The sequence below is a fragment of the Tasmannia lanceolata genome, unplaced genomic scaffold, assembly GCF_043159265.1.
Source record: "Tasmannia lanceolata isolate RefF3 unplaced genomic scaffold, GAP_Taslan_0.1 ptg000002l, whole genome shotgun sequence".
Classification (NCBI taxonomy): Eukaryota; Viridiplantae; Streptophyta; class Magnoliopsida; order Canellales; family Winteraceae; genus Tasmannia; species Tasmannia lanceolata.
The window spans coordinates 22,494,056-22,509,102 of NW_027518679.1; positions in this window are offsets into that span (position 1 = coordinate 22,494,056).

Genomic DNA, 15,047 nt, shown 5'->3' on the forward strand with positions numbered 1-15,047 from the left:
GGCCGTTAAATGGATCGCCATGCATCAATAAAGCAATGGTCTTCATTCACAGTTGGCGATTCATGCCTTGTGCACCAAAATCCGCTTCCATGGCGATAAATGTGCAGCAGAATCCGCTTCCATGGCACACCACACTCATTGCAAGGCCTAGCAGATAAATGGCATGGATCATTGAACAAGTAGATCCCACCGTTGGTTAACTAATAAATCGAATGGTTAGTGTAAAGCCTAAAATTATTGACAGATGCGGCAGTGACGAAAGAGTTAATTTGGTGGGCCCAAGGTACTGAACTGGAGGTATTATGCCCTGCACAGGAACGCACGAGGTCAGAGGTCCAACCCGGAGTCGTTGCTCCGGACGGGCCCTTCGACACTCAAGTCAGTATGAACAGAGGAGCAGGCCCAAAGCTTTTAGATGGTAGTTTAAAAAGTTATTACCCTTCCATAACATGAGTGAAGGCTATTTATAGTGAGAGCCTTGGGGTGGTTGAGTTACCTACCCCGAGACAGATGTTGGCTCATTGTGGGCTTAGGTTTACCTGCTCTTGGCAGATTATCGAGCTACCCCTGAGTGGGTGCCAAATTCATGGTGGGCCCTTCGAGGGCCACGTGTCGACAGCCAATTGGTTGCTATTTTTCATATCCCATCAAGTGCCCCCCGGTTCTCCAAGTCAATGTGGTGACTTGGGGAAGCATGAGGAGTTATATTCCTGGTTGAATGGGCTGGTGTTCGGAGTGACTAGAAACATGAAGCGTGATAATCTGTCAGGTCAAGCCTTTTGCACGGCCTGGGATGACCAGAATTGTGAAGCGTGATAATCTGTCCGGCCAAGCCTTCTGCACGGCTTGGGATGACCAAAATGGTGAAGCGTGATAATCTGTCCAGCCAAGCCTTCTGCACGGCCTGGAACGACCAGAATTGTGAAGCGTCCGGCCAAGCCTTCTGCACGGCTTGGGACGACCAAAATGGTGAAGCGTGATAATCTGTCCGGCCAAGCCTTCTGTACGGCCTGGGATGACCAGAATTGTGAAGCGTGATAATCTGTCCGGCCAAGCCTTTTGCACGGCCTGGAACGACCAGAATTGTGAAGCATGATAATCTGTCCGGCCAAGCTTCTGCACGGCCTGGAACGACCAGAATTGTGAAGCGTGATAATCTGTCCGGCGAAGCCTTCTGCACAACTTGGGAGACCAAAATGGTGAAGCGTGATAATCTGTCCAGCCAAGCCTTCTGCACGGCCTGGGACGACCAGAATTGTGAAGCGTGATAATCTGTCCGGCCAAGCCTTCTGCACTGTTTGGGACGGGCAACTTTTTGTCGTTTTATGAAATGCGTCATATCCTAGCCGGCTTGGGACGGGCAGATTTTTGTCGTTTTATGAAATGCGTCATATCCTGGCTGGCTTGGGACGGGCTCAAACAGTTAGAAGTTTTTCCATTCAACTTGTACGCATATTCACAGAAGGCATGTGCATAGGCTACATACGTATACGTACGCTCGCCTCGTAAGGTGTGCCCCACTTAATTAATGAGAGACACGTGGCACCACCTGGTTCGCGAACGCAACCGCCTCAAGCCTCAAGGCTATAAGAAGCGGTATTCACCCTTCATTTTTTACTTTTCACTTTCTACTTCTGCCTCTTTTGCTCTGCCTGCTCGGCTGTGGTAGCTTGTGGTCGTGGTCGTCTGCGAATTAGGAGCCTTTCTCTTTGGACCGATAATCTTCTTCTTAGCGCGTCTTAATTTGATTCTCTTTTCTTTTGTGCTCCCGATGTCCAGTAGTAGTTCTAGTTTTGAGTCCGGCTCTAGGTTGTCTTCAGGCGAATCCTCCTCTTCTAGCAGTCCAGGGTCTAGTTCATCGGAAAGAACACAAACAAATCAACCTAAACAAATCTGGCTAGGGTTCCCGGCCCGTACATGGCAGGTCCTAGGATTAATGTAGTTGCTCTTGACGAGCCCGTAGGTAGCGGGGATGAGGTGATTTTAGACTTAAATACCACCCTCGTCCGAACGGACAGCTTCTATCGGGCAGAGGTGAGAGGAGGTAGTGATGTCGCCGAGGCATCCACCACGTTCATTCCTGGCCGGGCTAAAGAGGTCATAGCTGAGGCTCGGATAGGCGCCAATCTCCGGTACAACGTTCAGGCTCTTTACGAGGAGAACCACCTTGAGGAGTCCAAATTAGGGGAAATTCGGGATAGGTACTGCATCCTGTAGACACCCCATTTTGACCGAACCTTTTTACGTTTTGTTTTAAATAATTACCCCACCAAACTAGTGTTCTGAAGTTCCAAATTGTGCACCAGGTTAGCTTAGGATCCCACCGAGGTCCCTGCAAATTTTCATCGAAATCCGAGCTCATTTACCCAGCGAGCAAACCCCGAAAAATGTCGTGGTGCAAGTTCAGAAGGGTGGCGATTTAGCCAGAAAAGGGATTGTGCTGGAATCTGGAAAACCAGTTCAAATTTGCCATTATGAGCTGTCAAGGAGGATCTGTGGGTAGACAGATTAGTATATAGCATAATTGAGGGGTGCATGATCCGAGGCCAAGGCAATTTTGTAAATAGTGAAGATGCTTTTCTTCCCCTCTAAGTCACCATTAGGCCCTAAGCTAGGTTAGTGAGAAGCTTAAAACTATGATTAGTTAGGAGGCATCTTAGGAAGCTTTCTTGATATTTTTAGGGTTTTGATCTTAACCCCTCATTTGCAAAGGCAAAATGAAGGGCTGAGATTAGGAGAGAAAAAAAAGAATTCATTTACCCCTGTTTTCTGCCAGGCCCCCCTTTTGCAAAAAAAATGGTTACAAAGTCACTATATGGGGCTGTCCAAGGGTGAAGGGGGGGGGGGGGGGGGTCAAATTCATCATTTCCCTTTTATAAAAATCCATCGACCTAGGGTTTGAGAAGGAGTTGATTTTTTTTTTTTGCAAAAACCAGAGAGAGAGAGAGAGAGGAAGAAAAGGAACATCCCTAAAAATCCAAACCCATCTTCTCCACCTCCATTTTTCCACCTCCACCTTCACCCATCTTCTTCGACCACCCTTTGCTTCTCCACTACCTCCAGCAAGCGTCTCCATCGTCACCTCTACCTTCCGCTCTTCATCCCTCTGCAATTTCTCCATCACCGGAGCCACCTCCACCCACAGACCAACATCCTTTCCACCACCTTCATTTTCACTTTTTTTTAAAACCCAAACCCACCTCTATTTCCCTTTTCAGAAACCCATTTTTCTTTTAACCCAAACCCTAACCTCGGCAAAACACCATTGATTCCGGTGACCCGAGCTCCGACCGCTCCATCTCTGTTACTACCATCACCACCAGATCTTAGATCTATCCTGTATCTGCAAAACAAAAAAAATCAGAGAGAGGGAGGGAGCGAACAAAACAGAGAGAGAAAGGGAGGAAGAACAAAAGGGTTTTGGGTCTTCTTCTCCAACCGCGTTGCCAGAGCTCCGACCGCTATCATTTCCACCACGGATTCCGGCCAAGCTCCTGGCCGGCCATCTTATTCCTCCTTCTCAATCCCATCAGCAACTATCATCTCCATTTCAAACCTAAAACCCTAACCCATTAATTCCGGTGAGACCTCTACCTTTTTCCGGCAATCCATTAAAGCCCACCTCCATTTTCCGTAGTTCAGCCACCATTCCCACCTCCTTGAACTCCACCCCTAACATCATCCAAACCCATTTTAAATCCGATCATCTGCTCCGGCCACTTCTTCTTTTTCTTCTCTCTACCCCCCTCAAACCCATCTCAGCCAATACCCCTTCCCCCACCGACCACCTCATTCTTACCACTACCAAAACCCTCTTCTATCTCCTAAACTCATTTTCCCCATCATCGCTCCACCTTCATCTTCTTCTTCTTCTTCATCTTCTACCTCAAACCCCTCAGCCAACACCCATCACCATCACCATCCCAGCCACTAAACCCTAACCTCCTTAAAACCGTTCTTCTTCATTTTCTCCGCCAAGGCATTGTCGGATTCCGACCAATTTCCCCTCCCCACGTCAGATCTACTATCTCTTCCCATCTCCATTCTAAGTTGCTGATCTCCACCTCCATTTATCCAGCCACTTTCTCCACTAAAACCTTCACCTCAAACCCAATTGGATTCCTCTTCTTTGCAGCCATCATAAGCCATCTTCACAATTTTATCATTTTCAGTCACCCTAACCCAATTTCCAGTCACAATCTGGCACCTCTTATTGTTGTTCTTCATACAGATCCTCATTAGAAGGATAAGGTCAGCGGATCCATAGGCATTTAAGAAACTCTTTGCATTTTTTTGTCTTGTTTCAGGTAACTCTTTTTGTTTTATTATTATTATCATTTCATGACTAGAATCTAGTTCGATTGATTATGTTATGTGATGAGTGATTGAGGTTTTAAAGGTTTACAGCAGATTTTAGATCTAAGAAAAGGCTTCATGGGCTTGGAATTTAAAATATATTATGTTTTCCTCTCATTTTCTGTGGCTTTGTATGTTAATTTGGCATTTGGGTAATCATCAGAGCAATAAAGTCCCTAGGTCCAACGTTCTAGCCTGATTATAGCTATCACTGTGATTGAAATTGAATTGATCTTAGACCTGGTCTTGTATGTGTAATGGATTTATGAAGATATAATAAGCTTGTGATGGAATAACTCTATTTGAGAAATTCTTTCATACATAGTACTGCTGCCATCAAATTCCTAAGCTAATAAAACATCTTTTTCATCATGTATATGACTTTCTTTGAGTACATGTATTGATTCCCATGTCAACTAAGCCGAGCTTTACCATCATGAGCATGTCCTTCAGTTATGTGTTTGGTTTCTTCTACAATTCGGATATCAGGTTGTTAGATTTTCAGGTCATCTCCATGTTTCTTTCTTTACAAAAGACAGGCTGACTTAGTGAAGTGTTAATAGTATAGTAACCTATAAATTGTCTTGAAATACATTCAATCTGTCCCAATTTTTGCCCAGTTCAGCCGCTGTTTTGTGTAGATTCAACCCATGAATCAGCGCCTGTTTGTGCATGAGTTTCACCCATGAATCAGCCCCTGTTTTGTGCATGAGTTTCACCCCTGAATCAGCCGCAGTTTTGTGCAGGAGTTTCACCCGTGAATCAGCCCCTGTTTGTGCATGAGTTAACGCATGAATCAGCCACTATTTTGTGCAGATTCAATCCATGAATCAGCCCCATTTTGTGCATTAGTTTCACCCATGAATCAGCCCTTTTTTGTGCATGAGTTTCACCCGTGGACAGCCCCTGTCTTGTCATAAGTTCTGCTCAGTAATTCAACCTTGTCTTACTAGTCTATGGTTCAAGTATGCAGATATGATTTAAATAGCATTTGCCATGATATGAAAAGTAAAATTGTATTCAAGTGAAGCCTTTACTAGGTTAGCTCTGCTCTTGTTTGATCTATAATAAAGTCCTTTCGACCAAAAATCTGTTATTTTATTCATAGGGCTAGCAAAAGAAGCACTAGATTTCAATATTAGAATTATCCATGGGGGAGATGGGCCTGATATAAAGGAAAATGTTGAAAGCATTAATACAATACTTGTTGTTTCGTATTATATTTCTAGCTACATGATTGAAAGCTTGTTGTCAAAGGCGCCAATTCAAAGTTTTGTGAATACCAGATAGAGCCATAACAAGATATGGTAGTGATGTATTGATTTTGGCTCTGTTAATTTAAATATGTCTGGTTGGAATGTTTATTTTTATTATCAAGTTCTTGTTCTAAAGAGGAAATTAGTAGCTAATTGGATGATACATGCATATATATATATATATATATATATATATATATATATATATATATATATATAGAGAGAGAGAGAGAGAGAGAGAGAGAGAGAGAGAACATTTTCTACACACTTGTGCAACTAAGTTACCTACACACTACCTTAAAATACAGTGGGGGCCCACATTGTTTGGGTGATCCAAACAATTCATTTGAATGGTCCTCACATAGATAGGGTGTTCACAAAAAATCAGATCCATAGGATCATCCCAGCCCTACGATTTGTGGAGGTAAAATGGACGTGTATAAACCTTCACAAATTAGTCCTTTTTTGCCTCTATAGTTTGAATGGTTAGGATGATCCTATGGATATGATTTTTTGTGGATAGCCTATCTATGTGAGGATCATTCAAATGAATTGTTTGGATCACCCAAACAATGTGGGCCCCCACTGTATTTTAAGGTAGTATGTAGGTAACTTACCTACACAAGTGTGTAGGAAATGTTCTCTCATATATATATATATATTCTTCATCTGTTGTCTCTAGGTACCCAACTACAGTAGTCGCCCTCATTTTGCTGTTGGGATTTGATGATGCCAATAGCAACCTGTTATTTTGTTGATTAGAGTACTATCATGCCAAGGAATCAATGCTTATTCTGTTTTAAAGATAATGATGTATTTTGTAGGAGGATAAAAAATAAAATCTATAGCAATCATAAAATGATAAACAACATTAATTAGTCCAGACCAGCCGCTGGATAGCCTAATAAAGTAAAAGAAAACAATATCAAACACTTCAACGGTCAAGATTCTCAAGTGGCCCCATCAAATGGACAGTTTAGATCATGCTATTGAGAGAGTTCACGGGGCATGACCAATTCAAGTCGTGGTTAATCAATTAAGTGGTTCGGATCATCCTATGGATGCAATTTGCAGGGCGCAACCCTGGCTCATTTAAATGGATGGTTTATATTATGAAATAAGGTGTGCATCCGGTATTTTTTTTTTGTAGGTTTACAATCCGCACTAAAGAAAGATCTGAACCATCCATTCTTTCTTTATGTATTTTAGGAAGAGGAATCCGAAGGAATCACACTAATTTTAATGCAACTTTTCTTATTCATTAGCCATCTATTCTTAAAAAGGAGGTTATTCTCCCTCTCACGTATTATTGCATGCATTGCATGGGAACCTGTTATTTACTCCTTTGGGAAAGTTACCAAGTGAATGGAAAGGTTCTCAAATTAGCCATTCATGGTTTACATACGTGGGTATGCTAGTTGGGAATATTTCAACCGAAATAGCATGTCACTGAAATAGAAAGGTTGGATTTTCTTCTTTGGTGTAGATTGCTGCCATTCCTAAAAGAGTTACTTTAGAAATAAGAAAGTTGCTACATGAGTTTGGTTAAGAAAAGAATGTTGCCTTGATTCTAAAAGGAAAGGAGAGAGAAGATATAAATACTATTAATATGAGAATGAAAAGGGGGACGTCCAGTTTTTTTTGAGAATTCCAATTACTCTAATCATCTCTCCCTCTCCACACAGCAACTCTCGTCCCCTCTCCACACAGCAGATCTCTCCCCTCCACACAGCAGCAGATCTCTCCCCTCCATGCAGCAGATCTCTCCCCTCCACACAGCAGTAGATCTCTCCCATCTTCACTCTCTCATCTCACATCCCTCTCTATATTCATCTCTATAGATCTTTCTCTCGCTCCCTCGCAACATCTTTCCCTCTCCCTCGCTCAACACCAGCTCTCTCAAGCTCTCATCTCTTCTCTCTTGAAACGGCCAGCCCGCTCATCTGTTCTCTGTGGAAAGAGCCAGCCCGCTCATCTGTTCTCTTGAAACGGCCAGCCCGCTCATTTGTTCTCTGTGGAAAGAGCCGGCCTTCTCATCTCCTCTGTTGGAACAGCAAGCTCTCTCCATCTCTCAAAGTCTCTCTCTCAATCTCGCTACAGCCCTCTCTCAATCTCTCGTCTCTCAAGCCCTCTCTCAATCTCCATCTCGCTACAGCCCTCTCTCAATCTCTCAAAGTCTCTCTATCTATCTCTCTCACCCTCTCATCTTTTCTATGTTGTAATAGCCAGCCCTCTCTATCTCTCTCTCAACAGCAGCTTTCATTTCCCTCAAGAGCACTCTCGCCTCTCTTCGCAGTAGCTCTCATCTCTCTCTCAACAGTAGCTCTCATCTCTCTCAGGAACACTCTCTCCATCTCTCAATCTCACCCTCACTTGGTTCTCTCTCAAATCTCTCTCACCTCTCGGCGGGGTATTCATCGAAGAATCATAAATTCAAGAAGATTCAAAGGCTTGAGGAAAGACAACAAACATCGGAAAGAGCAACTCGTCTACTTTGGCGGATTGGGTTTTCTATAGCGTATAAAAGGGTGCGACGAAGCGTATACCTCGGATTTACGCACCCTAGAGACGAGGAGCGCGACCAAAGGTAGGTTCATTATTCTCTGATTTTTCTAGAATTATTCCGCATTTTTTTACGTATTTTTGCATGGTTTTAGTATTTACGCTCATTTAATTCATTATCATACGTTGGATCTAAGGATTTCCAGAATTTGAATGAAGATTGAAATTTAATTTGGATTGATGACCGGGATATTAAGAAATTGAAAAAAATAGCTATCTTAGGATGATCTATTTCTTGGAATATTATAATTTTCTTGTGTTCATCATATCAGAGCAATGTTAAAGGACATCTTTCAAAGTCATAATTTTATCAAAAATCATGTTTAAAAAATAAAAAACTCTTAAAAGACATCTTTTTGAAGAAGAAAAATGGAAAATATACCAAATAAGTTCTAAAATTAATAAAATTTTGTAGTAAAATAATATGATGTTGATATATTGTGCCATGAATTTTTAATGATTTTAGGATTCTATTTGGTATATCGTTTGATATTTCCTTTTGAAACAACCAGATTTTGTGAGATTTTTTATTAATATCAAATCATAATTAAAATTTTCAAAAATTTTACAGTACTCTTATATTACCAATATCATGTTACTGTAAAATTTTCAATTGATTTGGAATTTATTTCCTAGGGGATGTTGTGTAAATTCATAATCTGATCTGAATTTTTAAAAATCTGACATTGATAGTAAATCATATCTAAAATTCATCAAATTTTCACAGTAGACTAGATTCATTCATATCGTGTTACTGTAGAAATTTCAATTTATTTTGAGTTTGTTTGCAATGAGTTCATTTGTAAAATCATCCATGTGATCTGAAAATGATAAAATCTGTTAATTGAAATTAACCAAAATCATTATGAAAACTTCCATGGAACTTTAAATTTCTGTCACGTATTCATTCCTTAAGCCGCTGAAACAGAAGTCTTAGAAGTCTTAGATTTCCTTTGTAAAATGGCCATGCTAGGATAATTTAGATACCAAAATCGTAACCATAATCGTATATTAATTGCGATTGATCTAGCATAATTGGAGTGGGTAAATTATAGTATGTTATTGGCTCCGAGGTCCACTGTCCACGGAAATCCTGAGAAATATGCCAGGCAATAACATACTATAACTTGCGTGCTAAATTATACGAGGGTCGAGAGCACGATTCCTTTCCATGGTTGCGATTCGAGGCAGAAACTTGCGAACCATAGAGCCTTTGGTATTCCTTAGATGTTTAGGAACCGAAAATCCTTGAAATCTAAAAATCATTAACTTCAACAAATTGAATCAATTTACATCATGTCTTTCGGAACCGTTGGATTGCGGTTTCCATCGTAAGAACCATTAGAGCCCTATTTAGGAACATTTGCGTCATGTCGTGTCCTAGGTTTTAGGAAGTCTTAGAGTTAGGAGTCCAGCCTCATCACGGGCGTTTGCTATGGATAGCAACCGTGCAATAGATCTAGTTACACTAGTCACCTCACTTTTCTCATAGGACAAGCCTAGTTACCTAGGATGTAGGTTCACCTGCATTAGCCAAAGAGATGTCTTGCACTTAGATAGGACCATATAGCATCTTAGATGAAGTCCTAGGATAATAAAATCTTCAACTTGAATTAAATAATTTCTCTTAAAACTGTTGAAACAGTCAATCCAGTATAGATCGATGTCCTAGATGAGTTAGGCATAAGTAGCTTAGTTCAGGTGCACCGAACTACGTCGACTCTGATCCCAGTGAGGCTTGGGTACGTAGGCAGCTTGGATGGCATACCAATCACGAGTCGGCTCCACACATAAGTGGGGTTTTGTACATTAATCCTTAAATTAAAAGTAATTAAATCACTTAGGACTTTTCATGAAATTAGAATTTTATGAGAACTTTCACTTAGATTGAATTCAAACAAATTAAGAAAATTTAGATACACATTTAGGAATTACATTGAAATTAGATCTTAGGATGCATGTCACATAGTTCGCACATTAATATAGAGTTAAATGAGCAATTTGAAAGAAATTCAAAAGAGTTAACTTTTGAAATTGAAGAGCGATTATTGGGCAGGAATGGTGCATGTGGTGGTAACTCCCCATACCTTCCATTCTCGTAACCAGGTAACGAGTCTAGATTTCTGGTCAATTATGGGTCCTAAATCCCTCATCTAGGTGGCGACTCTGTCACTCTCTTTTGTGTGGACTTCGGATTGCCTTAGTGATCGCAAGTTCACGGAAAAGATGAATTAAATCACACCTCGCTAGGCTCGGTGGCTTACCCCTGCCCTTATGGGTACTGGGTTGCACGTTTGTTTGCACCCTATGGCTTGGTTGTTGCCTGCTTGGTTGGGTAATTAAAATCAATAATAAAAAACACACGTCATTCGCGTGGGTACGAGAGACCAAGAGAGAGTGTAAAGCCTCGCGTCATTCCCCTCTCGCGGGATCGGGTCCCACACTATGATGCAGTGGCATTATGGTCATTTTACCCGATACGGTGAATTTTGATCTTTTTAATGTTATAGGGGTATTCTAGTAATTTTCCATGACTCGAGGATATTCTAGTCATTTTATCTTGAATGGAGGTATTTTGATCATATTTATGTCATAAGGGTATATAGGGTCATTTTCCATGACAGGCGGACTCTGGTCATTTTAACATGAGATGGCGTATTTTGATTACTACCTCCTTGAGTGTATGCCATTTCTCCTCTTTCAGGGTAAATAGATGGTAGCACGGAAATAACTTACGAGAAAAGTTGATTATATTTTGATTATTGGAACACGCTTAAGTTTTGCACAGGGGGTAAACGAATGTTTTACCCCCTATTTACCCTCACTGGAGAAGACCCTTCGGAAAAATAATATAAAAACCCATATTTTAGGGAACTATTTTTTCTACTTTTTATTCATTTCTTTTATTGGTGGTGATTTTGATGATGCTACCAATTCTATCGCTAATCAAGATTAAAATATGTAGAAAATGTTGGAATTACATCAATCCAAATAAAAGCTAAATTCATAAATAAATAGAATTTAAAAACTCACCTTAAGGAGGTAAGCACCATGGCTAAGATGGCAAATCTAATGGGCAGATTGTGAAAAGTCACAACACGAAAAGCCAAGGTGTGATCCTCCTTTTATAGATTAGGCCCATTCCCAAATCTCTCCCATTAGAGATGTGGATGGAGATAACAAACGAATCCCTTCTTTTGTGTTTATGTTTATCAACATAGAGTCCTTGTCAAAGTGGGATAAGATCAAATAAAATTAGTTAATAAATTAAAAAGGAGATTTTAAAGGACACATATCCAAAAATCTCCCACTTGGCCTTCAAAATCTTTCTGAATCAAGTTTCTCTCTACTTCTCCAACACGCATACAATAGTGATAACTAGATGCGCAAATCTCATGACTAAAATGGCGCGCAGTTCCAGCCGAAAATGGCACTTTAGTTCTTATGCGGGTCACCATAACTATGGACCTCAAGGCATATAAAAGAAGGTAGTTTCCAAGCTACCAAATAAAAATGAGATAATGTGGAATCACCATCTTCTTCGGATCCCACTCTCACACAGCATTAGTGGCTTTCTTGCGTTGATTGCACACTGTCGAAGGACACCCGATCTCCAAGGGAATAAGGCAGCAATAATCGGCCAGACGGAGCATGGCGGGAGGCAACCTGACCACCAGGGGTATGATGCGACGGACCAGAAATCCGGGTTTCCCGTGTTTGGTTACCAACTACACCCTTCCCTTTGCCATCTGGTGGAAACTTACCATCCCAGCAAAACGACTTCGGATGGAGATCTTCTAGTTTGGCGGAGAGGCAATAGTGGCATTGCATCCAGATGTGCCAAGAAAGCAGATCATATAATTGTTTATTTTTGCTTAGGATTTAAGAGATGAAATTGAACAAAGGGGAAACAAAACATGGACAAGCCAGCGTCGGTTGACAGAGAGACGAAGTGGCGGCGGATTCCATGGATAATTAGTGATAATTTTCTATGAGAAATGGCAATGTGTTCTATTGCGGCACAAAACTGCAATCCAAGCTGTGCCTAAGCCAAGTATTTGATTTTAATTTTAAACCACTTTTATCGTTCTCTAGGTAAAACTAAAATCAAATTCAAGCATGGCTCTGATACCATTGTTGGAATTTCATCAATCCAAATAAAAGATAAATTCATAAATAAATAGAATTTAAAATCTCACCTTAAGGAATAGAACACCTTGGCTAAGATGGCAAATCTAAAAGGCAGATTGTGAAAACTCACAATACCAAAAGCCAAGGTGTGATCCTCCTTTTATAGATTATGCCCATCCCAAATCTCTCCCATTAGAGATGTGGATGGGAGATAACAAATGAATCCGTTCTTTTGTGTTTATGCTTATTGTGGGACCTGATCCCGCAAGAGGGGAATGGCGCGCGAAGCGCCAGTCTCTCCTCTCTTGGTCTTTCATACCCACGCGATTGGCGTGTGCTTTTTATTATTGATTTAATTCATCTTTTCCGTGAACGTGGGACCACTTAAGCGATCCGAATTCCACGCAAAAGATAATGACAGAGTCGCCACCTAGACGAGGGATCTAGGACTTATAATTGACCATAAATCTAGACTCGTTACCTGGTTACGAGAATGGAAGGTATAGGGAGTTACCACCACAAGCACCATTCTTGCCCGATAAACCGGTATTCGATTTCAAAAGTTAACTCTCTTGAATTTCTTTTAAATGGCTTAATTAACTCTATATCAGTATGCGAACTACGTGACATGCATCCTAAAATCTAATTTCAATGTAATTCCTAAATGTGTATCTTGATTTTCTTAATCTGTTTGGATTCAATCTAAGTGAAAGTTCTCATAAAATTCTAGTTTCATGGAAAGCCCTAAATATTTTAATTAATTTAGTTAAGAATTCATAAAAAAACTAATATACAAAATCCCACCATTTGTGGTGAGCCGACTCGGGCTCGGTATGCCATTCAAGCATCCAAAGTTGCCTACGTATCCCAGCCTCACTGGAATCAGAGTCGATCGTAGTTCGGTGCACCTAAACTAAGCTACTTATGCCTAACTCATCTAGGACACTGATCTAGACTGGATTGACTGTTTCAAGAGTTTAAGAGAGATTATTTAGTTCAAGTTGAAGATTTTATTATCCTAGGACATCATCTAAGATGCTATATGGTCTTATCTAAGTGCAAGACATCCTTTAGACTAATGCAAGTGAACCTACATCCTAGGCAACTAGGCCTGTCTTATGAGAAAATTGGGTTACTAGTGTAACTAGATCTATGGCATGGTTGCTATCAATAGCAAACGGCCGTGATGAGGCTGGACTCTTAACTCTAGGACTATCTAAAACCTAGGACACAACGTGACGTAAGTGTTCCTAAGAGGCCCTAAAGGTTCTTACGATGGGAAACCGTAATCCAACGGTCTCAAGGACAATGATTAAATCAATTCAGTTTGCCGAAGTTAATGATTTTTAATTCTTTAAAAGTTTTTGATTCCTAAGATCAATGGAATACCAAAGGCTCTAGGGCTTGATTAGTTTCAACCTTGATTGCATCCATGGAGGGGAATAGTGCTATCAACCCTTATATAATTTAACACATAAGTTATAGTATATTATTGCCTGGCATGTTTCTTAGGATTTCCATGGACAGTGGATCTCGGAGCCAACAGCATACTATAATTTACATATCCAAATTATGCAGGATCGATCACAATTAGTATACGATTATGGATATAATCTCGGCAGTTGAACTATCGCGATATAGCGAATTTACATGGGAGATCTATGAACCCTAAGGTTTCTATTTCAAATAAGTTAGGGATTGAATTAATTATGAAAATTTAAGATTTTTTGGAGATGTTTACTGACTTTTGTGTTGATTTGCTATTAAGTTGTGATTTATTAACATTAAGACCAGATTGATAGGATTACACGGAAACCCTAAGCAATCGAATTTCAAGTCAGTTGAAACTTTTTCAGTAACAAGATATGGATGACTGTAATTTACTGGAAGAGTTTCATGAATTTTAACTAAATTTGACTATCAATTTATGAATTTTCAAAATTCAAGTCAGATTATGAATTAATAAAGCAACTTATAGTATATGGCTTTCAAATTAGCTTAACCTTTTACAGTATAAAGTTGATTATGATATTAGGCTACTGTAAAAAATTTAAAGATTTTTATAACAATTTGATGCCAATTAAAATCCACACAAAATCGAATGAAATCAAAGAATTAATTAAAAGGCAAACATAATGGTATCTTAAAATCAAAGAAAAATTCCAGTAGATATATAATAGATAAGAAAAATTTCAGTAGATTATAACATTTTCTATCAAAATTTCAAAACCTAAACTCTTCCATAAAATCGATTTGTAAATAATTTCCTAGGAATTGAAACCCATTTATTAAAATAAATTACAAAACCATATTAAAACTTTGCAAAACCAATTAAAATTTTTTCTATAACATTCAAGTAACTAAGTTATTGGTTTGTAAAGAAATTTTTTGAAAATTCACTAATTCAATACGAAAAGGAATTACGGCACGTAAAACGGAGAACCGATTAGAAAACAGTAAAGAAAACATCTTTTTCAAAAACAAATTCCATGAAAAATTCACTTAATATCTAAACTTTAATTCTGAAAAGTTTTATCAATTTTCAAAACCTTTTGGTATTTATTAAAAATAGGCTGAATTTAAAGTAATTTAAATTAGGATTTAAAACATAAAAAAAAATCTGAAATTTTAAGGTGAACTGAAAATCCAAAAATCGGTTTGTAAAATAAATTTTCATGAAATTTGGGCTTAATTTGACCCGTTTTCTATTTTATTCTTCAAGAAATAACCCTTTGCCGGATT